We start from the raw sequence: 24,281 nt of genomic DNA on the forward strand, positions 1-24,281 counted from the left end.
GGAACCAAGGGACCAAACCCAACCCCTGAAAAACAACACCTGAATTCAGTGATTTGGACAGGTGTCCTAAAACCTTTGGCAATATAGTGTATGTCAGAGCTGCTTCTGATCATGATAAAGCTATGATGGCAGCCTGCTTTAGTTCTCTAAACATCTGTTTCGATGTGTGTTTTCAGTCAACACCGCATGCAGGACTTAAAATAATTTGAAAAACCCTCCTCCCTCATGCCTCTCCTACCTTAATCATCCAGTTTCTATATGTCTCAATGGTTCCCTTTGTTTTGTTTTCTGTTTGAATTGGTTTCACTCTCTACACAAAATACAGGGTTTCCCAAATGTTTTCATACACAGAGGATATTAACACTTTCTGTGTTATTCTTTGCAAAATATCTTCCAAAATGTTTTATAACTTGAATTTTCAGTCAAGTTTTTAAGAATTCCTTTGACTGAGGAAGAAATGTATTGAAATCATTCTCATGGCTGGAAACATGACACACACACACACACACACACTTGGGCATGTTTACATCAATCTGACAAGCTTGTGTGTACTGTAAATATGCACCATAAACATTGTAATTCAATTGAAATATTTGTTTACATGTGCCTTACATATATTCCTATCAAAACATCTAAAGTGTAAATAAACAAATGCACCACTGCACCATATGTGAACCTTTATATACACAACAATCTCTGTTATTGTCATGTCTTTGTAAACAAACACACACACACACACACACATCACCTCTCCCAACTTTGGCTTGCAGTTTGGCAGCTTTAGGTACAACAAGTACGATAACATGCATCCAAATAATCTGGTAGTAATCCGATACAGTTGTAGTCATACTTTTATATACGCGTTGCTGAATCCGCAAAATCTTAATACTTTTAAAATCTAAGAGGGATTACTGCCCAGAATATGTGAATTTACACCCGTCATCTTGTGCAAAAGTTTACACAGCCCCAGCTCTTACTGTTGCTTCTTGAGAAAGCGAGAATCTTTGCACTTTTTGTAAAAAGCTGCGTACGAGATGCCGTTGGAAAACGGTCAGATATGCAGAATATGCTGGAAAAGCAAATAATGTGCAGGAGCTGGGGGATTTTTCTGAAGAATAGAGGGCAGTTTAACTGCTCAGGACAAACAAGGCGCTCATGAACAACTCTTAGAGCATTAAGAATGAACGTTTCACCTAGTTTATTTGGGTAATATCAGTTGTTTTTGTGTCTGGACTCTATGCAAAAATCTGTTATTTAGAGAGGAGCTGAATGAGAATAATAATGAGATTTTTTCCCCCCTGATTCTTAGCATTTTGCCGATTCTCAGCTGCGTATGTGAACTTGTTACTTCGACTCTCTCAGTCGAATTGACAAAGCCTCAGTCGGTCGAAGTGAGCTTGATCTGAATGAAATTCCGATCGGATCAAAAGGAGTTTTGTGGATCTGAAGTAATCCGTGAAATAGCAAATGATTCACCATGTAAACGCTGGAGATCGATTATTTTCTCAATCAGATATAACAGACACATATGACACGTATGTTTACAGTTTAAGTTTGTACAGAAGTTTTGTTCTTAAATATACGTAATGCACATAAACAAATATTTGACTTGGATTACGGTCTTTATATTGCATATAAACAGTGCTTTCGAATCTGTAATTATAATCATACCTGTGTGTGTGATGTGGTGTGTGTGTGTGTGTGTGTGTGTGTGGTGATTCCTGTTAAAGTCCATCACAACATATATTACACGTATGTATGTATGTATATATTAAATATATTAAAAAATAACGTTTTGGAAGACATTTTGCTAAAAAGTGTTAGTATCCGTTATGTATGGAGACTTTTTAGTGTTAAGAGTCAAAAAGAAGAAAACAAACATGTTTGCTGTAGAAAACACACTCCTTAAATACTTTTATACTTTGGTAAGAAATGGAAGAATGGTGACCGGTATAGCATCCAGCAGGCTTAAATAATGATTTAGGTGATTTTTTTCTCTCTTTCGTTGTTGTTCCAAATCTCAAACACATCATGTAGCATCTCTGCAGCTCAGTTCTCTAGCAGCTCGTGTCTACCCCCCCAAATACCCCCCCCCCCAAAAAAAAAAAAAAAAACTGAAAAAGCTGCAGGCAACACAAAACACATGACACTTCCTGCAGTCGGGTCAATTCAGGGTCAGATCACTTTCTCACTGCAATCAGACCACAGAAGAGTTCACAAGGAAACCAAAGGTTGGTTCAGACTGACCAGAGCACTCTGTAATATCAGGCAATATTCTCCTCACTTCCCCACAGTTGTTAAGTAAAATTGTGGGAGAAGTCTGTGTGTAAACACCGAAGGGAACAGAACTACAACCAATCAGTACGAAGAGCCGTCTCCGTCAGTCATGTTGCTTTAGAGGGAACTGACGGGATGTTGTATTTGTAACTGCCACTAAATTCTGCCTTTAAGCCGACACATCACTTAGAGCTGGAGAGAGGGTCAATACTTTAGATCTGTCTATTCCTTTTAGATATCCGTCAGACAGCAGGCTTGAGGAGAAGGAGCGAGAGGGAGCCCATTAATCTCACGACTACAGAAATGTGCTTCGAGCTATGTTACTTCCTCCTCTAAAGAGCCTTTTGTTAATCCACACTCCCGTTTGTAGGAGTGGATGTGTGGGGGTGTGTGTGTGTGGGAGAGAAAGAGAGAGAGATTGTGTTGCAAGTCAGCCGTGGCAGCGTGCGTACTAAGTGCACCAAGCGTTACCTGTGTGTGTTGAGGTTGGAGAGACGTGTAGGAGGGGGTAACTAGCGAACACCGCAGCCTCCAGCAAGCAAGTGTAAGACGTGCGAAAAATCACAGGTAGCGTTTAAACAAGCGGCGCGCGTGACCTCAGTCTGCTAAGTGACTCTTACAGGCTGTACCAAGTCAGGAGTGGGAGCTGGTGGCTGTGTATGGTGTGTGTGTGTGTGTGTCGGAAAGGTGCACAACATTATGCTGACAATGACACAGAGTTACTGATGCAGTGCGACACTTCAGGCTCGGAGCACAGACCCGAGTGTGTGTGTGTGTGTAGAATGCTGGCATATGGACGCTGCTCAGCCTGCAGTAAAGAGAGAGAGAGGTCTCGTTCATCTCAAAAGTACGCGTCATCAATTTATGCTGCATTCAGCGAACCTTGGAAGTGGGACTCATGCCGTTTTCAACCCCATGTGATTGATCTAAAGCAGAGGTGCTGCTTTGTTTGTTGTGATTTGGCAACTCGGGTTTAAAGACATTCGGTGCGTTTGAGTCATGTCTGAAAGATCGTGGTTATGAGTCGAATGCATGTGAACACCAGGACAAAGTCGTAATTACGAGTGAAAGTCTGGATTTTCGCTAAGGTCTGAGTTTTCCCAGTCAGAAAACATTGCAGGTGCAATTGACTGTGAAATGAGTCAGAATATGTACCGATAAAATTTACAGTGGCTTCCTAATCTTAATTTTTTAGAAGTAGAGTTAATCATCTTTCTCTGAGCAAATGTCGTAATTACGACTTCCCAATTCATAAATACGAACTAGGCACTAGGTTTCTTTGTATTTTTTTCTTGTCAGGGGTCAGAATTTGGATGCAGCATAGGTGTTGAATATAATTTGTAGTATTTTGTATTTGTACTCAACAAACGTTTAATAGTTAAACTGAATTAAGCATGGACACATAATCTGCTCATCCTGAGTGCCTGAGCTGCTGATTCGTCTGCTCCTGCTCCATTGGCATTGATTGGCTTAAAACGGTGTTGCCAGATTTTGCAAGAGCTGACTGATGGTGTGTTTTTTCTTCAGACCACGATCTGACCCATTTTCATGTCTTGGAAGCGGTGTTGCCTTTCTTTGGAGCATTATCATTTGCGAGCACATGACCCACCTTCCTCTTTAAATTCCCACTCAGGCCTCAATTTCTCACAGTCTTCCTGTAACCTGCTACCATTTTTGTTTAAAAGTGATTACTCCGAGTGGACGTGTAGCACAGCCGTGTGCAGCCCGAGAGACTCAGACTTAGATTCAGGCTTCACACTAACACTCGTCTGGTCAGTCTGCATCCTTTAGTTCAGTGTATTATATTGAAGGGAAATCGGAACAAACTTGTTAGTGTTATCAAGGAAAACTTTCATAGGATCGTTCTGAGCGATAAAAAAGTATAAAAGCACCACTTTGTATATGCTGTAAAGCTTTGAAGAAGTCACATTGTTTTTGCTGATCTTTTCATGAGATATTCTGGTATGTTTCTATTAGTTAGTTGACTAAGATCTCGGTTTGCTGTTTATAACAATGTACACTATATTGCCAAAAGTTTTGGGATGTCTGCCTTTACATGCACATGAATGTAATATGGAGTTGGCCTGCCCTTTGCAGCTATAACACCTTTAGCTCTTCTGGGAAGGCTTTCCACACGGTTTAGGAGTGTGTTTATGGAAATTTTAGGCACTGATGCTGGACGAGAAGGCCTGGCTTACAGTCTCTGCTCTAATTCATCCGAAAGGTGTTCTATCAGGTTGAGGTCAGGACTCTGTGCAGGCCAGTCAAGTTTCTCCACACCAAACTCGCTCATCCATGTCTTTTATGGATCTTGCTTTGTACACTGGTGTACAGTCAGGTTGGAACAGGAAGGGGTCATCCTCAAGCTGCTCCCACAAATTTGGAGCATGAAATTGTCCAAAATGTCTTGGTATGCTGAAGCATTACGAGTTCCTTTCACTGGAACCTAGGGGCCAAGTCCAACCCCTGAAAAACAACACCTGAATTCAATCATTTGGATGGGTGTCCCAAAACTTTTGACAATATAAGTGCACCTCCACTGACACGCTTATCGCTTTGCTATCCACGTAGCATGTCAGAATTAGTATATGCTAATGCTGCATGGAGACCAGCTTGTGCTCTGGTTGTAGCTGTCGTAGTGTCCTGATTGTGCCATATGGAGAGGCGCAGCGTGTGGTGGCTCTGCCATGTGGTGTAAGATTTGGTGTAATCTGCTTGAACTCTTATCCAACCTTCCCACTTCAGTTAAGTGTGTTAATCATGACTGGCCAACATACTGACCACACATTTCTGGGAGTTTTGTATTTACCTGAAGCGTTTGTCGAAAACCAGGCGGTATGCGTCCTGCATTAAGCAGCTTAATATTTACTGACCGATATGATCCTCTAATAGCAATGGAAGCGATCAAGAGTCAGAGGCTGTATAGCTAGTTTATATATTCGCTACACCAAGGCCACGACTGCTGGCCTTCTGACTAGTTGAGAAGTCGAATTAATTTGTGAGTGCAGGACTGAGGAGGAGGCAGCCTGGTTGATCAGTCTGAGCAGATGGAGGTTTTAGTCGTTCTTGCTGGGTTTAATGATGTTCACCCCAGTGCTCAGTGACACCTACATGGAGGCTTATGTTTCTCAGGCATGTGTAAATAGACTTGCTTTAAAAGTAGGTGTAGGTTTTTAGTTTTGCTACTATGAAGAGGCAATGCCTTTGTAAAGCCATACTGTAATGCTCTAGTCTCAGCATAATGTTGGACACCCAACACTCACAGCTTTGACGTTGTGGAAGAAGGGCAGAGCTACCAGGCACTGATGCTGGAGGAGAAAGCTTTTCAAGATGGCTGATGACACTCCAGTGAACATCAAAAATGTCTTAAATTAGCTCATGTTGTGTGTTTATTTTTCAGCATTTCACTGTATTCTTCAAAAGCTAACCATGTCTATTTACACGTTTGACATCATTTACTGTTGAGTGGGAAACGAATAATACTTCCAGTCAGTTAAAATCCGTTAGCGTTCATTTCAGGCGATAACACACTTCTAAAATACACCAGACTCTAGAGTGCACAGTTTACATGCATGGTGTACATCATTTGAGACACAACTAATGTTTGTTATCGTAGTAACGTATGGTGTTGATTAGTCATGTGCATTAATACTAACCAAAACGAATCATATGATCATGTTTGCACCATTGGCCAAAAGTTGTTGGTGAACGTCCGTAGTGTCTTTATTTTCTCATGCTATGTGGAACCACAAAGTGACTGTATATCCTACCAGCTGGACAGCTAGGTGACAGGTTTGCGTTCAGCGCCGGTCATCTCGTTATTATAGTGACGTGTCAACTCCTGAATGAAGGGTGAACAGAAGGTGCACATTTGGGTCGGCGTCACACCCTGTTTAAGATCCGCTTCACAGTATTAACTGGAGAGCGTGAGAGTTTTAAATGTTTGCATGAACCTGTGTTTATTCAGTTGAAGGAGCAATACAGAACACTGCATGTTTTTGTTTAGATGAGTGGGCAGGTCTTTATTTCCTGTACTGTAAAGGAAGTGGAAAAAGCACAACAGACACCGGCATGTGTACTGAACATAAACGCATGAAACAATCCCGATGTCTGGATATTTCCATAGCTTAGTAATTGCTGCCCATCACAGGCATATTTAACGTCTTTCTGTCTTTTACCATAGAAACAGGAGGCGTCTATAATTGCCCCTCAGCAGGAGGGAGTAATGTGGGGGAAATGGGCTTAATAGTGTGAATATTGGATCCTGCTCTTGCAACTGTTCAGGCTCTGTGATCTGGCAACAATCAGCCGAAGAGGAAACCCCCCCCCCCACGCTCTCAATCATCACGCACCTCCGGATCTTTCTTCTCGTTATGAAATCCTTAATTTGTGCTATCTCTTAGCTTGTTTTTTTTTGTGAGAGCCAAACCCCGTTGACTTTGCACAGCAGACTCTCCCTATAGCTTGAAAGCTCAGCGGATTAACCCTGCACATTCACAGCGTCTCGTACACAAGAACGGTTTCGGGAAAAGCAGGCCAGCTCATGTTAATCATTTACATGCTATCACTCGCACATACTGTAAGTAAACCACCCTGTTTCTCTTCTCGCTTTGCACATTTAAGGAAAAGGGCCTTTGAAAAGCTCTGGAGCGTCGACGGGTTGCGTAGCAGGCGCTTTCAGATAATATGATGTGGCACGCCCTATTGCGAATCCAAAACGTTTTTGCAGCTTTGATTTCACTGGGTGTTTCTCTTAGCTGTGAAAACTGCATCTGGAGTTAGCACTTAGCTTCACCCCCCCCCAACCCATAAATTTCTATGCAACGTTTTTGGTGCAAGGTTTTTCTGCTGAAATTGAAACTGCAAGCGAATGATTTTTCTTTTAAACTCCTTTAAAAGGAGTACTTTCTACGATCGCTTTGCTCCATTCAGTGCAAGCAAATTGAAGAGGGATTTGACTAAATGTGTATTGTAATGATATCACACGATACAACTCTGTGGAAAATCTGCAATGGTTTTGAAGCCGCCTCCATCTGCGTTGGCAAAATCCCGGAGATACCCCATTTTACTTCATGTTTTCCACGGACACAGATGGTGTAGTGGTACATGAACTAGTTGTAAGCTTGCGGTCTCAGTGCTCGTCATTTGTATAATGCTGCATTGATACCCATCACACCATCTCTCACAGTTTTGTCTTGTTTGTTCAAAACCATACATCAGACACTCGGTTTCAGGTAGCATGTTTGCAGAAGCAAGATCACACCACCTTTTCAAAAAGGTTCATCAAGGTGATAAGATGCTCTACAGCTAGATGTGAAGAAGGCTGAGTTTTGCTTTTGCTTTACATTTCGGTCAGCGTGTGATCTTGTTTGCTGATATATAGGCTGTCTAGGCTGAGCGTGTGTTAAAGGCCTTGATTGGATGTGTTGTTGTGAGGATTGTGGTTCTGTATTGGTTTGTAGCATTTTCCACATGTGAAAAGTCTGTATGCTTGTTGATCAGGCTCGTAGGTCATTTGTTTCCAGCTGTGAATTTGTTTGCCGCTGTTTAAAGTGTGGTGCTTTAATACACCACCCAATGCTGTGTTAGTGTGCGCTGTAACACTCACTTTGTTCTGCTTGTGCAAAACATGGAAATAGTTCAGGCGTATGTTGAATGCACTGGATCTGAGTTATGTACTGGACCGGTTGTGCATGGTGCTGCGAATGAAAGTGGACTCGGACGAGACAACAAGACCATGCATTGCATCGAACAGCATGCACTTCAGACCGAAGCCCATCCCCCAAATTCACAAGATCCCTCTTTTGTTCCCCACCCTGAGACAGATTAAGGCTTCATTTATCTTTGAAAACATGCTTAATCGCTAGCACACACACATACACACCCTGCATTCTCACATGCAAGTCACATTTTCTTTTGAGGTCCCCACTTGAGGGCTCTAGTCATCTGTACACTTCCAGGCCTGGGAACAATGCACCCTGTGCTGTCTCCTACCTGAGCATGCTCTTTACTAATGTGTAATGCAGGGTTGCTGCATCATTGCCCAGGACTGAGTTCTCTCTCCTCAGACACTTCATTCAGTTTTCATTGCAGTTGTAGAGAAGCATCAACAGACTGCGGGTTTTTGGTCCAACAGTGATGCACGATGCCTTTAAATGTAAATGAACTTGCTTAGGAGACTTGGCAAGGTTTTTTTTCTTAGCACGTGTTCCTCCGACCTCCGAGCTAGACCTAGAGGTAAACCTTAGATATTGTACAGGATTTGAAACATGATCAGTTTTTAAAATGCCAGTATGCACTCACTGTCCACTTTATTAGGAACATTCATGCAGTTACCTAATCAGACACACATGTGGCTGGCACGTGCATCAAATCACGCAGATACAGGACAAGCACTTCACTGAATCTTAACATCACACACCAGAAAGCGGCAAAATTGTGATCTCTGGGACTTGTGGAATGCTTGTTGGTGCCAGGTAGGCTTGTTATGGGTATTTCAGAATTTTCTGGGCTTTACAGAGAATGGTGTGAAAAACAAAAAACATCGAGTGAGTGACTGTTCTGTGGGTGGAAACACGAGATCAGACAGAAATGTCCACGGTGGTTCGAGCCACTATGATGGACAACTTGCATAATTCTGCATGCATAAAACATCAAACCTTAAGGTGGAGGTGTGATATTTTTTTTAGTGTTTTATGTTAACATCAACTGAAGCTCTTGACCCGTGTCTGCGTAATTTTATGACATGTGCTGTCACCGCATGATGAGCGAATTGGATCACTGCATAAATGTGCATGTGTTCATATTAAAGTGGATGGTGAGTGTATTCCATTATGTGACACTGACATTATTCAGATCAAGCAAGCTGCATTGGTAAAAGAGAACAAATATCATGAAGGTTTGTATGTGATAGTTCAGTGGGGTCATTAGTTATGCATCTGATCATGTTTCCTGGAACTAGTCAAACAAAATTGGGAGACTTGTCCTGAGCCAAAGTGCATGCAGTGTGTACATGTATTTGAACTCATAGATACCCAGTGGTGGGACACTGAAGCACACCAGGATGAAATGCCTGTCTTTGCACAGCTCAGTGAAGGAGATGACCTTTAATTAAACTGGCTGAGCTAAAATGACTTCAAGGAAAGCTTGAGAAACACAGTACTAAACTGTAGCACTGTTGTGATTTCAGTCCTCTGTGGCATCATGAAAAGCATTAGATAACTTGACATGGTTCCAATAGGACTGCTCAATAAAGAAATATAACATCATTGTGCTATAATAACATCACGATACACATTAAAATTATTGGCAGGTGTCAGTGCCATCAACGTCTTTGTTGTTCCATACAATTTGGTCATTTTCCACCAACCATCTAGCTCTCGTTTTCATACGAGTTGCGACTCAGGGAAGGTGAAGGCCTTCACGTCTTTTGTCTGAGTTTTCAAACTGCTTCTTGTCTGTCTGTCTGTCTGTCTGTCTGTCTGTCTGTCTGTCTGTCTGTCTGTCTATCTATCTATCTATCTATCTATCTATCTATCTATCTATCTATCTATCTATCTATCTATCTATCTATCTATCTATCTATCTATCTATCTATCTATCTATCTATCTATCTATCTATCTATCTATCTATCCTATACAGACAAAGATACATACACAAATAATTAAAATCAGGTATATGAAAATGTCTTAAGGTATTGAGACTCCTCATCCACCACTATTAACTAGTTCTTCATAGCTGCCATTAATATTTAACAGTTTAGCCTGTATTTCTGTCTGTTTGGTTGGGGTGTGTGTATAAGAAACTTCTCCTCTATTTGAAGGAGTGTGTGTGTGTAGTTGGTGGGAGGGCTTTCCCACTGCAGCCTGTAGAACTGGCCTAGCAGTGGCCATAAATCACAGCTGCCATTGTATGCTATGCAGTAAACCTCCCCTCATCCCCATCATCCCCCTCATGCTCCCACTCTCTGTTCCTCCAGCAGAGCCGTGGCCCAGACTGGAGGACTTCTTTCCTTTTTGATTTTCTGAGTTTTATTCTTTGTCGTGTTCTGTATTTTTCTTTTCTGTCCTATACATGCAAGGTATATGCATGAAGAAGATTGAACACTTATTAATCTGTTGCAGATTTTTTTGCAGAGTGTTTTATTTAATTCAAATAATTTATTTAATACATGGCCTTCAAGTGTAATTTAATATCTTGCTGTTTAATAGTGGGGGGAAATGTGAAGCATATGGAATAATGCCCTGCTATATTAAACACAATGGATGGAATGGAAAAGTATGATAAGAAATATTGAAATGTCATTTTACTGAGTAAATGCATTGTGAGGAATGATGATGCTTTAAGCACATGTACAACATATGATGTTCCGAGCATATGTTTGGAATACAAATGAGACAGAGGATAGAATTTATTATTTTTTTTCCCCCTCCCAATTTTCTTTAAATGAAATGTCTGGCTGGTTGGATGGTAGGTAGATTAAGCCCAAGCATCATCACAGCCTGTGAGTTTTTCTCTCATCATTTATTATTTTTCTGGTTGTTTGTAATGGCACAATTCCAGTAGCTGATTACTAATGACAGTGTAATCACCACTATGACTGGATTGTGAAAACCAGTTTGTGTTACGAATCCTGGAAAAATGTTGAAATGTGGAAAAAATCTTGGATATATCTGTATAGCAAAACACTTAGTGATGTTTAACTACCGATGATGCCAGGATGCTTTCTTTGCAGTATGTTGCATAGCCCTGTGATGCAGCATGAGCAGCAGTTCTTAAAGATGCAGTCATGTTGCTTTACATCAGATAGCAACTAGTGAAGCCTGTTAGAGATTCATTGTAAGTTCAAATCCCAGGACTACCAAAGAGCCATTCCTGGACCCTTTTAGCTAGACCCTTAACTCTCAGTGTGTTTTTGTAATTCACTTGGCATGAAAGTATCTCCCGGATAAGTACATTTAAAGGAGTTTGTTAGAGAAGGGGACAGTGTAATCCAGCAACAACACAAAGGTCATGGTAAAGTTTCAGCTTTCCGCACAGTTTTTCTGCACATCTTATTGCCTCAGCTGTAGAGTTGATTGTAATATAAGAGGCTGGAGAATCTAATTAACTGACTGGAAACACACAGCGGTGTCACCTTTTGTCTGAGCAGATGACCAGCTGCCTCCCACATCCTGTCCCCACCTCCCCACCGTGGTCTGATTCCGGAGGAGGATTAGCCCCCTTTCAGAACAAGCACTTCTTGCTGTAGTTTAGCGGATTCACACAGAAGAACCGAAGTGTGTTCGAAAGAAGAGTATGCATGTTTTTGGAACAACGCAATTATTTCACACGAATACCAGGCAGTTAGGCAGATCAGCTGTGTTTGCAGGTAAATAAAGGTGGAGTCGGGTGACCTGCACCGGAGCTAAGCCTGCATGGCTCTAAGCGTCATCTTCAAATTTAATCCCAGAGACAGTCACCATTTACAGCAGACTGTTCACCACCACCTTTCCTCTGCTTCTGTTCAAATCCTGTCTGAGCTTGAGTCAAACTTCATGCAAAAGGTCACAGCTGAAATTAAATGGAGGCTCATGTGAACTCTGACAGCAGCCTTTAATCCACTCGTCTCTCAGGTATTTTTACTCAAGTGAGAACTTTCTCAGTGTAAAGCGTCACACTCGTGTTCTGCGCATCAGGCTGCGTGCGCCAAAAACAAATCCATAAGCAGTTGATGACGGACCATTTGCATTAACCGCTCCTTTTTAATTCGGCTCACTGTCAGTGCAGGAGCTTAATCAGCAGGTGTGTGACCGGGTAAACAGGCTCCAGCACATATGGTCCAGGCAGAATAATTAAAATTCAGTCTGACCGGATTCACACCCAGGCACATGTCGCTCTTGATGCCTTTTTCCTGCTCTCCTGCTCGGTGTGTGTACAGTTTATAAACTCAGATTTACAGGGAACCAATTTGTAGCTGATTACTGAGCATCAAGGCAGAAAAAAATGATTGATTTTGTATGATTTTTCCAGTCATAGGCCTGTTTATTCCGAGTCACCTGCTGATCATGCTGTACTTTCACACAGATCACCGCTGGATAACGTGAAGCAAGCCTCCTAATGCAGTTTACTTTATATACATTTTCCTCCACAATATACTGAGTCCTCATATCAGGTGTGGATTAATCGACTTTAACAGCAACTCTGACACTTTTTTTTATGGAAGGAATCTTGGTGCTTGTGACCGTCAGTATGTTTTTTTCCCACAAGAAAAGAGAGCGTCTTCTGAGTGAATGGCTTTTTAGCTGCAAGATACAGTGAGCTGTATGCAATAACAGGATCCAACTTGTTTCATGGATATTCATAACATTAACTGTAACCACAAAGCGCAGTGTGTTTATAGATTAGACGTTGTGATCATCTGCAAAATCACTCCGGTATAAGAGGAATCATTTACCTCTTGCAGCATTGGCCGTGAGTTATTCCTCTCATAAAGAAAGCTCTCTATCCCGAGCGCTACATAAAAATAATGAAAGCCGACATTAGTAAATATTAGCTTATTTAAAAACTAGGCAAATGTTTATTCCTACTCTTGAACTGGTTTTATTTTCAACCAGTCATGTGAACCATGGCAGAATCTGTTTGCTGAAAATCTCCATAAAGCAGTTGATATTTTTCCATTGGCTTTGGAAAGGTACCGGGGTCAACTTTCTTAGAAGTGTTTGTTGAAGGTTCACACTGTTCAGGGCTATGATTACATATACAGTGTTGACTCAAAAGGCCGTATTTGAGCACCGGCAGTAGCGCTCTCATGTTTTAATGAATTCAGCTGTGCTGTATGCTTTTTTTTTAATGATATTCCTTCTATAGAATGCATTTGTCCTCCTCCGTGACACACCCTGTTACAGGATCGGATATGGCAAATCCCCGTAGAGTCATGTTTCCAGGGCTACAGGATGCGAGTGAAGCCCACATGGAGCCCATGCTGCTGGTTGCCAACTAGACCATCAAGCTGTTCATGTATTCTGCCTTGAAAGAAACATCCTTACAGAGTGTGTACCACTGCTGTGATACTGTTTTGCATCATTACTGTAGGAAAGATTAAGACTTTTGCCTTCTACGTATAAATAACATTAAATTGTAAGATTTATTGAGCAGCACTCTTGCATGGGGTCTTGAGCAGGAAGCGTATCAGTGATGCTCTTTAATGGTTCTTTTGATGTAACAGGGGGTCATGTTCTGTGCTGTATTTGAAGACTGACCTGATCGCCCAGCTATCGATTCTGAACACCAGCGTTTTGAAGCAACACCTAAAGGTTATTTTGTGCTTCCTGACTGCGATGGCACACATTGTCTGTAAACGTACGTCCCCCCCCCTCCCTTAGCTCTTAGAAGCTTAAAGTCCAGGATATCTGCCCCAACATATCTTTGACTTTCAGTCAAAATAAACCTTAAACACGCTTGTTTACAGCTTCCCCATGTTGATGTATCATTACTCTCTGAACATGTTGCTCTGACGATGTAGATTAAGATTTGATACCAAATGAAACAGAATGCATGTCCGTGTGATACGGGTGGATTTCTCTGGAATTAATGTTTTACTTTGCATGCATCCGGGAAAATAATCGTATACACGCTTCCCAGACATTTTTGCTTGTCTGCTGTTTAAATCTCTGTTTATGCACCAGACCGAAGATTGTGTCCTGTCGACTTGCTTTGCGTGACCTCATTTAATGTGTTGCTTTAGGTTATTAGGTCTCAGGTCTCATCTCGGTCATATCAGGACCAGTAACAGAACTTTCAGATAGGGACAGACATCCACAATTTAATATGAGAGTACACTGCTATAAGTTATTAACAAGAAAGTATAGTCTCTTTCTCTTCCCCCCCCCAATAAAAACTGCATGATCCAATCAGCATATGAATCTGGAATGATTGACAGGTGTGTAGGTGGTTTTGGACTGACCCTCAGCAAGCCCCGCCCCCTTCCCCCATCTTACCTTAGTAAATATTTAGCAGATACTTTTGATTTTCTTGCTTTCAGCTGTTTAACAATTCTGTCACTGTGAAAAAAGAGAATATTTTGAGTTTATTAGCTAACATTAAACATGTAACATCTGGGTAACATCAATCATATTAAATATATGCTGTATTTTTAAGTACGCAAACTAAATATTAGCCAGCCGAATCCTGCGCTTTTGATTTTATATCTATATTTTTTTTAGTACAACAAAGTGACAGATAAATTGAAATGGTAATGATGAGGAAGCGATCTTGAAATTGCTGTTTGTTGATGTTCTTCCAGTGAAAAATATCAGCCATGTGGAACTATTTCTTAGTTTCTATGAAGGACAATAGGCAAGTGATGTGTAATAGAAGGGTCCCACCCCCACCACCACCCCCGAAATTATATGAAAGATTTTTATCATGTCTGAAATGATTTGCCATTTAGTCTTCATCAGTTCATGACCGTGTTTTCCAGTAATATGTTTTACTGATGCTTTGCTGCTGATGCTGTTCATTATTCCTATTTCTTTGTCCGATGGCTGGCTGCTTTGCTGCATAAAGATTGTAGTAAAGATTTTCTTTTGACTGTACTCCTCTTTAAAAAGCTCTTGACTTTGTGTGCATTACCATGCTAATGCAGTTCCATTAGCACAAAGCAGAAAGCCTGAGCGTGCTGTGGGTGTGTGTTTTGTCTGGCATTGCAGCACTTTGCTGTACTCCGTCGTGTAGACAGCACTTTTTGTCTGTTTTTGTTCAATTCTGACAGTACAGGAGAAGCGTCCTGTTTACCGAGGCAATTACGTGTGCCAGCGCTCGGGCTGCGCTGACACTTGATGTGTGTGTTTGTCTTGTTGATTCCTGTGTGCTGGGAGCGCTGTGGCAGACAGGAAAGGAGAATAATAGAGTGAGCTGAGGAATGTGGCGTTTCTGTTTCGGGGAGTCTCTCCGCTCAATGCCTCGCACCGTCACGCCACTGCACAGTCGCAGTAGAGCTTTACATAAACACGTTTTATCTCCTCTGTCCTCAGACTCGCAGCTCGCTGAATGAGTGCATTTACATACACAGATTAATCTGATCCAGATAACACACCAGGTCTGTGTGAATCTGTCAGTAATCAGATCTTTACCTGCTGTTGATGTAAACACTTATAGTACCAATTACTGTACTATTGCATAGGATGTGCAAAAGCTTCTTCTTTTAAACTCATATCATAAAGACACGTGATTACTTTCTGTGATAGCTGTACTCATGTTTGATGCATATGAATCGAAGAGAGCTTTGCCTGAATGTGTGTTGTGAAAATGTCACAATGTGTCTTGACCCAGATCTGCTGCTCCTCCCTATATCCTAGTGTTTGTTTAATTTCTCATTAATTGCTCAGATGAGACCTTGGTTCAGGATTTATTATGTAAGTAACTAGTTTACTTGCAGCAGGGATGGATAAGAGGTCAATGAGTTTATAAGCTAGTCCCATGGCATGGAAAGGCTCCAGATTTTTGCATGCCCAGAAATCTGATGGACTGTAACATGCTGGTTAATAATTTGAGGCTAGCTGTTTAGCTATGTAAGTGCACTGATACACAATATGTGAATGAGTCTATGTTGTAGTGATGGTCTTTATTCTCCACTAAAAAGATAAAATGTTTGCTCTCTTCATATCTTGTGCATCTGTGAATAAATAACTAACAACCCAGATACACAATCTGCTTCATTAAGGTCTTCTAACTAAACAGTTAAGTGGTAAATGTTTATTTAGGAGTCTGCAAATTGCTCTTCATGCTCGTGTTCAAGTCACGGCTATTTTAATCCAGATGTTTCTCTCTCTTTCTCTCTCTCTCTCAGCTTTGTGATGTAGATATACAAGGAGGCCATATTAACACGACCTAAATACACACATGCACTTAATATCTTGATTGTTGAGTCAAGTCTTTATCACAATCCTTCAGAAATGGTTGTGATCTGATTTAAGATGTTGTATCTGCTAGCTGCTTAGTGATAAGGTGCGTCAGTGTATTATTATGTAAACCCTAGCATTGTCTTTGTGATTTCTGGAGTGAGTGACTGAACATGTATCGATCAGAGATCCCTGACCTGATGTGCTTAAGCCTGACTCGGCGCAGCACATGAGACTCATTTATCGGAGTTAAATCTTGCCAGCTATAAGGTCTCGCGCCGAATGATGATGGTGATTCAGGAAGGTGTATAAAGGGGTTAAAGTGCTGATGCTGCTAATATACTCTATTTAGATATCCAGCGCTGCCATATTGTTGCTCGGGCCTTAAAGTTGGATCAAGCTGTTGGCTCATTTTGCACTTTAGTGTGATGTCAATTAGGCTTTAAACTTTCGCTTACATTCCCATAGTATGCCTTCAGCCAAACATTCCTTAGCAGCCATAATTTTCCCCGGAGAACTGACGGCTTCAGTAGCGCCGGTGAGCTGCAGAAATAATAAGAAGGATGTTTTATGAGGCTATGAACCTTAAAACCAGTGACCCCGTTGACATAACCGCAGTAATACTGAGCGATCCATTTAGTAAAAATAAATATGCCTACATGATTGGAGCACTAATGTTCCCATCAGTGATGTTTACTGTATGGTGAAGTAATGTCATTTCTGCGTGATATAAATGTACAAAGTTAATTATTTCTGCATTGCTGCGAGAACCACTTCTGATCTACGGGATTTGCCTGTAATGTTTTAAAAAAAAATATGAAAAGTAGGTAAATTCCCTGCTCGAGGTCAGTGCTTATGGAGATTCAGTACCAGAAACTCCCCTGAGAAAAGTGTTCCAACTTTTAATATAAGGCTACTAAAGCAGAGGGATTTCTAATGGTGCATTATTGTAAATAGGTTTGTCACAGTGATGAACCAATCTGTTCTGCATGCTTCTGGGAAAGTGTGTTGCTCGATATGTGGTGTGCGGCAGCATTAAAATTCCTTTAGTTAGTTTTATAGCTCCAAGGTAAAGGGAAGGAGAAAAAAAAAGTTTGCATCCACCGACATTAGAGTAATGCGAAAATCGTGTAAATGTAATCTATGGCTAAATTTGTGTATAAGAATGTGTAGTGAAGGCACACGAACAAGCAATGGGTGAGAGGTGTGTGTAAAGGAAATCTCTCCAAAGACGAGACAGGACCGGCCTGCATGCCATCATTCTGTGTAGGATGTGTGCGAAAACATCACATCAAATCTGAAAATCCTGGTCTTTTCTCCCCCATATTTCCACTTTCACGTCTTTCCTGTTTATGCCCAGACGAGTGGAACATCAACAGCTTCAGCAGCCCTGAGATTCCTCTCAGCATTCTTTTGGGTGAAAGGTCATCCCCAAACATTTTCACAGAAAATGGGTGTGAGGGGGGTTAGTGAGTGAATGCAGGGCGTATTTATTGGCACACGGAGGGTTGTGACTTAAAGAAAGACAGGCATGAGTGGAATCTCCAGGAACCTTCCCTGCCTACACCACTTTCATTCCAGAGGCCAGACACACTATTTTGATCGTGTGTGTGTGGTGGGCCATGGTGCTCTTTCTTAAAGGATCTGGTGTCAGGCTTGTTCTCAACTATAAAATCATTCAAGCAGCACAGGTTTACAAACAAAATCCAACCCATTAATCGCAACTAACAAAATATTAGTTTAAGCTATTCGTGCATCACATAGCTGAAAAAAGCACTTTGGAAACCGGTTTTCCGGTCAGGAATATTTTGTTTTGTTGCATTTGGGTTAGATTCTTGCTCTCCAAAATGCCGATTGCACATGAAAGTCACGATGTAGTCGTGTAAAGAAAGTCTTTGCTAATGGAGACTCGAGTTAGCATGCAAAATAAAACTGAAGCATTACAAGTTTTGAGGGTGGGGCTTTGTGTACATGGGTGGAAATGGGGGCAGGCTCAATGAGTTCAAAACGTTAAAATCTTATTAAACTCCACCCATTCAGACTTTTTTGTGTAAATAAAAAAAAAACATTGGGTGTACATATTTGTCGAATAAATATCAAGTGGTATCAAACGAGAAAACAGTCATGAGCTGCATCCCAATTCACCTACTGTCCATCCTCAGTAGTATCTGAGATTAGAATCAGTGTACCCCAATTTAGAGCATGTTGAAATGAGTACTACTAAGGTACTAGGGATAGTCTAGATAGGATAAACCGCTATCTAGACTTTATACACCACTAGATTTTTAAAGTGTGGTTGCTTTTTCAGCTAATATTGCCCGCAACAACTTCTCCAGGGAGGAGGACGTTTGAGATGATGGGTAGGTAGGACACATTTTAAAGAAGTGTAAAAATATATCAAAGGAACAGTAAATTCAATTATATAGTATAAGGGATAATGGATAGAGATCTCAGATGCAATGAGGAGTTTGTTTACAGTGACAGTGTGAGTAACTGGGCAACAATGTTCTCTTCTGCTACATGACCTGTTAGTATAGGTGTGTCCACAACATTGTGTAGTATAAATAGTGTGAGTAGTGTGTTCACGTTGAAAATTCCATCAAGTACATTTCACTTACGTAGATGATCTTTTTCAACAGAAAAGAAAATGAAGTGTGTAATGTTGGGAACTTCATGTACACAACACTTGCAGCTTTGTTTATACAGTAGTTGAGGGGCGGGGCTACCAGGCAGTGATGCTGGGTGAGAACAGTTTCAAGTTTCAGTTTCATTCAAGATGGTGTTTAGCTATTTAAGTGCACTGTAGTGATGGTCTTTATCCTCAGCTAAAAAGATGTTTGATGGTGAACATCATGTTTGCTCACCTCATACACTATATTGCCAAAAGTTTTAGGACACCCCTTCATTGAATTAGAGTGGAGACTGAGCCATGGCAAAACTGGGACTTCCCATGTGCTCTTACATGCACATGAATGTAATATGGCGTTGGCCTGCCCTTAGCTATAATAGCTTCAACTCATCTGGGAAGGCTTTCCACAAGGTTTAGGAGTGTGTTTATGGGAAGTTTTGACCATTCCTCAAGAAGCGCATTTATGAGGTCAGGTACAGATGCTGGACGAGAAGACCTGGCTCACAGTCTCCGCTCTAATTCATCCCAAAGGTGTTCTATCTGGTTGAGGTCAGGACTCTGTGCAGGCCAGTCAAGTTCCTCCACACCAAACTCACTCATCCATGTCTTTATGGACCTTGCTTTGTGCACTGGTGTACAGTCATGTTGGAACAGGAAGGGGTCATCCCCAAACTGTTCCCACAAAGTTGGGAGCATGAAATTGTCCAAAATGTCTTGGTATGCTGAAGCATTAAGAGTTCCTTTTGCTGGAACTAAGGGGCCAAGTCCAACCCCTGAATTCAGTGGATTGGAGGAGTGTCCCAAAACTTTTGCCAATATAGTGTAAAAAGAGTACTTTTACTGCACAGTGTAAGTAGTCGAATTGGGATGCAGCAATGAAGTCATGCTTCAGGTAATTAATGCAATGTGAAACTGACAGTAAGGAGAAGTTTTGTCATTTCACGAGTGTTTCACATGTTCTCCAGTGGTACACTCAGCATGCAGGAAGAAGAATTCAGACTACTGTAGAATGGAGAATATTTAAAACCTGTCTGCCGACTCAGACGGCTGAAAGTTCAGTGGCTGTGTGCTACATGGTGTCTGCTGTAAGGAGAAAGAAAGCTCTAGGCATGAGCGTGATGAGCCACATCCCAAGCCGCATCTCTGCTCCATAAAGGAGTTCTGGCTGCCACGTTGGTTTTATTGGGTCATGTTCAAGTGCGCAAAAATATTTAGTCCAGTAGAGGGGCTTGTGAGATGGGATGCTGAGCACGCATATGAATTTTCGCTCTGCTGAACTTGGTCAAATACAAGCTATTTTCAAGGTGTAAGAATGCAAAACATGCATCGAATGGTTGCTGAGGTACAGGAATGAAGAATAAGAAAACGACAAGTACTAACAATTGGCTGCATTTAGTGAAATGAACAAAACATGCCTTTCTTGCTTTCTCAGCTAAAGCAGCAGGCAGAATAAAAGCGGAAAAGGCAGCTCACTGAAGGGGAAAGGACACGGCACGTGGAAGAGTTTTGCTCTGACTGTGCTCTGTTTTAGATAAGTGACCTGTGTGCTCATGAACCTTGGTCTTATGAGGCAGTGCAAGCATGTGGGCTGGTCGGTGCTCTTTCTGTTCTGTGCAAAGCATAAATAAATAAATAAATCATTTTAATGGAGGAGCAGCTTATTATTATAATGGAGGCAACACTATTTATTCATTAATTAATTTATTTATTTATCAAAACTTTTGATGCAAATCTGAAGTGTGTGCCACCTACACACTTTTTTGTATGTATATATATATATAAAAAATTTTTGTGCTAGGATTTTGCAACACTTGAGCATCTTCCTTCCTTCCTTCATCTCATTTTGTTCTGTACAGTTATTCTATTTCTGTCACAAGTCTTCTAGTATAATGAGTGTTGAAGTAAGGCTACAGCGCATGAGACTTATCGAGTGATTTCTCTTCCTTTAACGGCCTTGCGCTTATCTGATCCTCGCTGCACATGCCTCAAAGCGAACACGCTTTTGTAACACTGGAATGTTTCATTTGTATGTATTTAGGGGTTTTGTGCGAGCTGCAAGTCTAGCGCATTGTCCCGAGTGCCGTGCTTCAGCCCTGGATTAAGTTGTGCATAAGATTGTGTGCGCGTGTGGGTACAAAGTGAAAATCAAGACGGATATTTAATACAGCGTTAACAATGTGTGTTTGTGCTCTTGGATAATGAGAAGAAGTGTTTTATTTAGGAGAGTGGACTGATTTAGTTTGCAGAAAGACTCCATTTTCTCCAGGTGGTGTTTTTGCTGTGTTGTCATGTTTTAAGCCTTCTGTGGACTATTTGGGCATTTGATAAAGGATGTGGCTGCTACATCAGCACATGAAGAGCGACTTGTTGTACATTATTTTGCATGAGGTTGTTCATTCGACGGGTGTGGCCAGTCGCTCGCCTCCAGCGTCACACTGAAGCACATGAAAGTGCCAGAACCTGTCAGGATCGTGGGAAGTGTGTTTCTCTAAACAGCCTCATATGACAGGGTGATGTCTATATGTTTTTAAAAGAGATTTTTTTTCTTAAAATTTATTTATTTTTAATAGCAGTGCTTCACTTTTTTTTTCTCTACATGTGAATTATATAGCATGTTGGCTTCTTACTACACAAAGAGATGTTGAAGCACATGACTTTCAGCTATGGTCAGTGCCAGGTTTGGAGCAGCGTGTCCTCTGGGAAGGGGCAGCCACATGATTCTTATACAGACCTCCTCTCTCGAACACAATGACGCTTTGTTCTTATCTCCTTGCTGAGTGACGTATGAGCGCTGGGTTACACAGAGCCATGAGATCTGCTCCTATTATCCTTCTGATTTCGACAAAACCTCTGATTCATTTAGCATGACCCGAGAGTCACAGAAGGTTAAAGAAAGTCAAAGACAAGCTTTTGGCTCAAGAAAGTGTACACCCTGTCGTTGAGAGATTTGACCGAGCCAGGGGGTCTCATTTATCACCCATACATACATATAGTTTTATGTGGAAACTATGCATAGGAATGTTTTCAAACACTCCTCAGAATAGGATTATAACGTTTTGGTAATGGATGTGTATAGATGCTCAGGATGCATAAGCAGGTAAACTGATTATGAGGAGCTTCCATCCCACTTACTGACCAGAATGACCGATTTTGGTGCTCAAAGCAAGGTTCAGACTGGTGCCATCTGAAGATCGACTGAGATCCTCGGCTTTGCCAAGGGATGCATTTGCTTTAGACATCAATGGAAATGTTATGCTGAGATTAAGGAGTGAATCATCAGTCAGTTCTGTTTGCCCAGTGAAGTTTTTTCTCTAAAGTTGATCTCATTTCTAGAGGTTTTGGTCAAAGAGAAATTGGCATTTCCAAACCAACTGGGAATATACGTTAAAACGCATCATATTTATTCGTTCACATCACAGTACATTTCCATTTCATTCATTTGGAGGAATAGAATGCACACAGGTATTCATAACATCTTTTAAACACTTTTATATTTGTAATGCCTCTGACCTTCTGACACCCTCCATGTTGTTCTATGTGTCCTGAGTTAAATGCTTAACTTCACCATATATGGTGGTTTTTGGGCGCGTTTCCTTATGCAAATGAGTGTGGCTGTGCACAAGCACATTAATTTGTAAAATTGGGATTTCTTACCTGCAGCTGTGTGCATGCATGTGAGATAAATACCAATTTTAATTCTTGCTGCCAATTTTAATGTAAAAGAAGTAGAAAAGAGACCCCAGTTCAGTAGCGCTGTCTGTGTGGGAAGAGCAGCATCCTCTCTGTCTGATCTGTCAATCAGAGCAACACTAGCCACACGTAGGTGTCTGTAGGCTGATGAATGAAGAGTCTGACGCAATGGCTGACATCACGTTTGTGGAAACCTGTGCTAGCTTCACACACGCTAGCAGCACGGGAATAGAGCAGCTAAACGATGAACTGGCACAAATTATTTAACTGTGCAATTTCTTTAAACCTTTATCACGTTGCCTTGTAATGCACATGACGACCCGAGTCGCACCTTTAGATTAACAACAGAGGAAGAGCCAGCTTCAACAAACACGTCTACTCCCACCACTATCTTGCCATCTGCTTTTTGGTCACACTTCCTCTTTATGATGGAAAAAAATAATGAAGTAACATTTAATGGTGGCATCAGAAAGGTCATTGTCGCACACAATCCGAAACTCTTTCGCTCGGCCCATGTTATATACCTTTTCGGATGAACGACACTTTTAACTAAACAGCCGGACCGCAGTGATGCGGCACATGCCGTTTAAAGTTCCTGCGAAATGGTTCGGGCACTTCCATTTAGTTTTGTTTGCTGACTTCTTTTCTGTCGAAGCAGGAAGTCAGAAAGGGGGTGTGTGTATTATGTATGAGGCCTAAAATCATTCCACAGCAGCCAGCAGTAACACACCTCCTGCCAAATCATAAGAAACTCAACAGTAGCTCAGCAGGCTGGCTGAGAGGTTAAAGATCACCGTCTCTACCACAGTGTCTTCCACTTTTTTTCCTACTACTGTGCCTCAGAGGATAGCAGGTCATGGGTCATTACTGGCCTGCAGCGGTATGCCTAATGCAGCATTAAGGGCATTAAGCTTCCTGCAGGCACAAAAAGACGCAACTGCTGTTTAACGTGAGGCACGAGACCTCAGGAAATTATATTGGACCGCATGAGCAATACCGAACAATTTTTTTCCCCCCTTAAAATAAGCATGGAGTACTTTTAAGAGAAAAATGGAACATTCAGAGATTGTTTTTTTTTTTTGTATTAAAAATTGTTTTCCTTTATTATTGTTGATTTGATACCCGTGAACCTTGGTTTAAACAAAGGTTATACGGTAGAAAAATTCAACCTGCAACACTCTTACCAGAGACATTGAGTAACAATGGGTAAACATAATTGCTGAGCTTTGTGGCTCACTGATGTCTGTCCACTCTGCCACAGCACACCCTCTGGAGCGTAGCCTCTGTATATGACGCAATGACGTTGTGTCTCATTTGTTTCTGGTTTGGAATGCAAACCAGCGAGGTGAGCACCAATCAGCTCCTCAGCGTGAACTTCAGCGGTAGCACTTAAGCAGGCCGAAAGTCATATCCCAGGATCGGAAACGCTTTGTGTGCTGCCGTGACTCATCTTGTTTAGAGGGTGTGTGTGTGTGAGAGAGAAAGAGAGAACTAGAGTACAACTTTTGTTTCTGTGACGTGTATAATCACCTGATTTGGCTGATGTATTGTTTATTGGCAACACTGACTATGGTGTTACATTGTGCATCTTCTTTTATTAATTTACATTTAATCAATTAATTTTCCCATAGCATAAATGATAATGCTGCTTCCTTAATATAAATCTAATCTCCTGCACTGGCTGTTGAGGACTCATTAAAACAGCACCAGCGCTGAAGTTCTGCACCATGTGAGAGCTCTACACCGCGATCAATAAGCCATGCAAAGTACAACAGAACAGCCCTCTGAGTGCAGATCCACATTT

At 41.4% G+C, this 24,281-nt stretch overlaps 1 protein-coding gene across 16 annotated transcripts in view; it reads left to right on the top strand.

The window, feature by feature from the left end:
* Nucleotides 1–24,281, top strand: part of scrib (scribble planar cell polarity protein) — a 79,324-nt gene that overhangs the window by 1,819 nt on the left and 53,224 nt on the right. The gene's annotated exons all lie outside the window — the stretch shown is intronic.

Source organism: Hemibagrus wyckioides, linkage group LG07 (genome assembly GCF_019097595.1).
Source record: "Hemibagrus wyckioides isolate EC202008001 linkage group LG07, SWU_Hwy_1.0, whole genome shotgun sequence".
In the NCBI taxonomy this organism is placed as follows: domain Eukaryota; kingdom Metazoa; phylum Chordata; class Actinopteri; order Siluriformes; family Bagridae; genus Hemibagrus; species Hemibagrus wyckioides.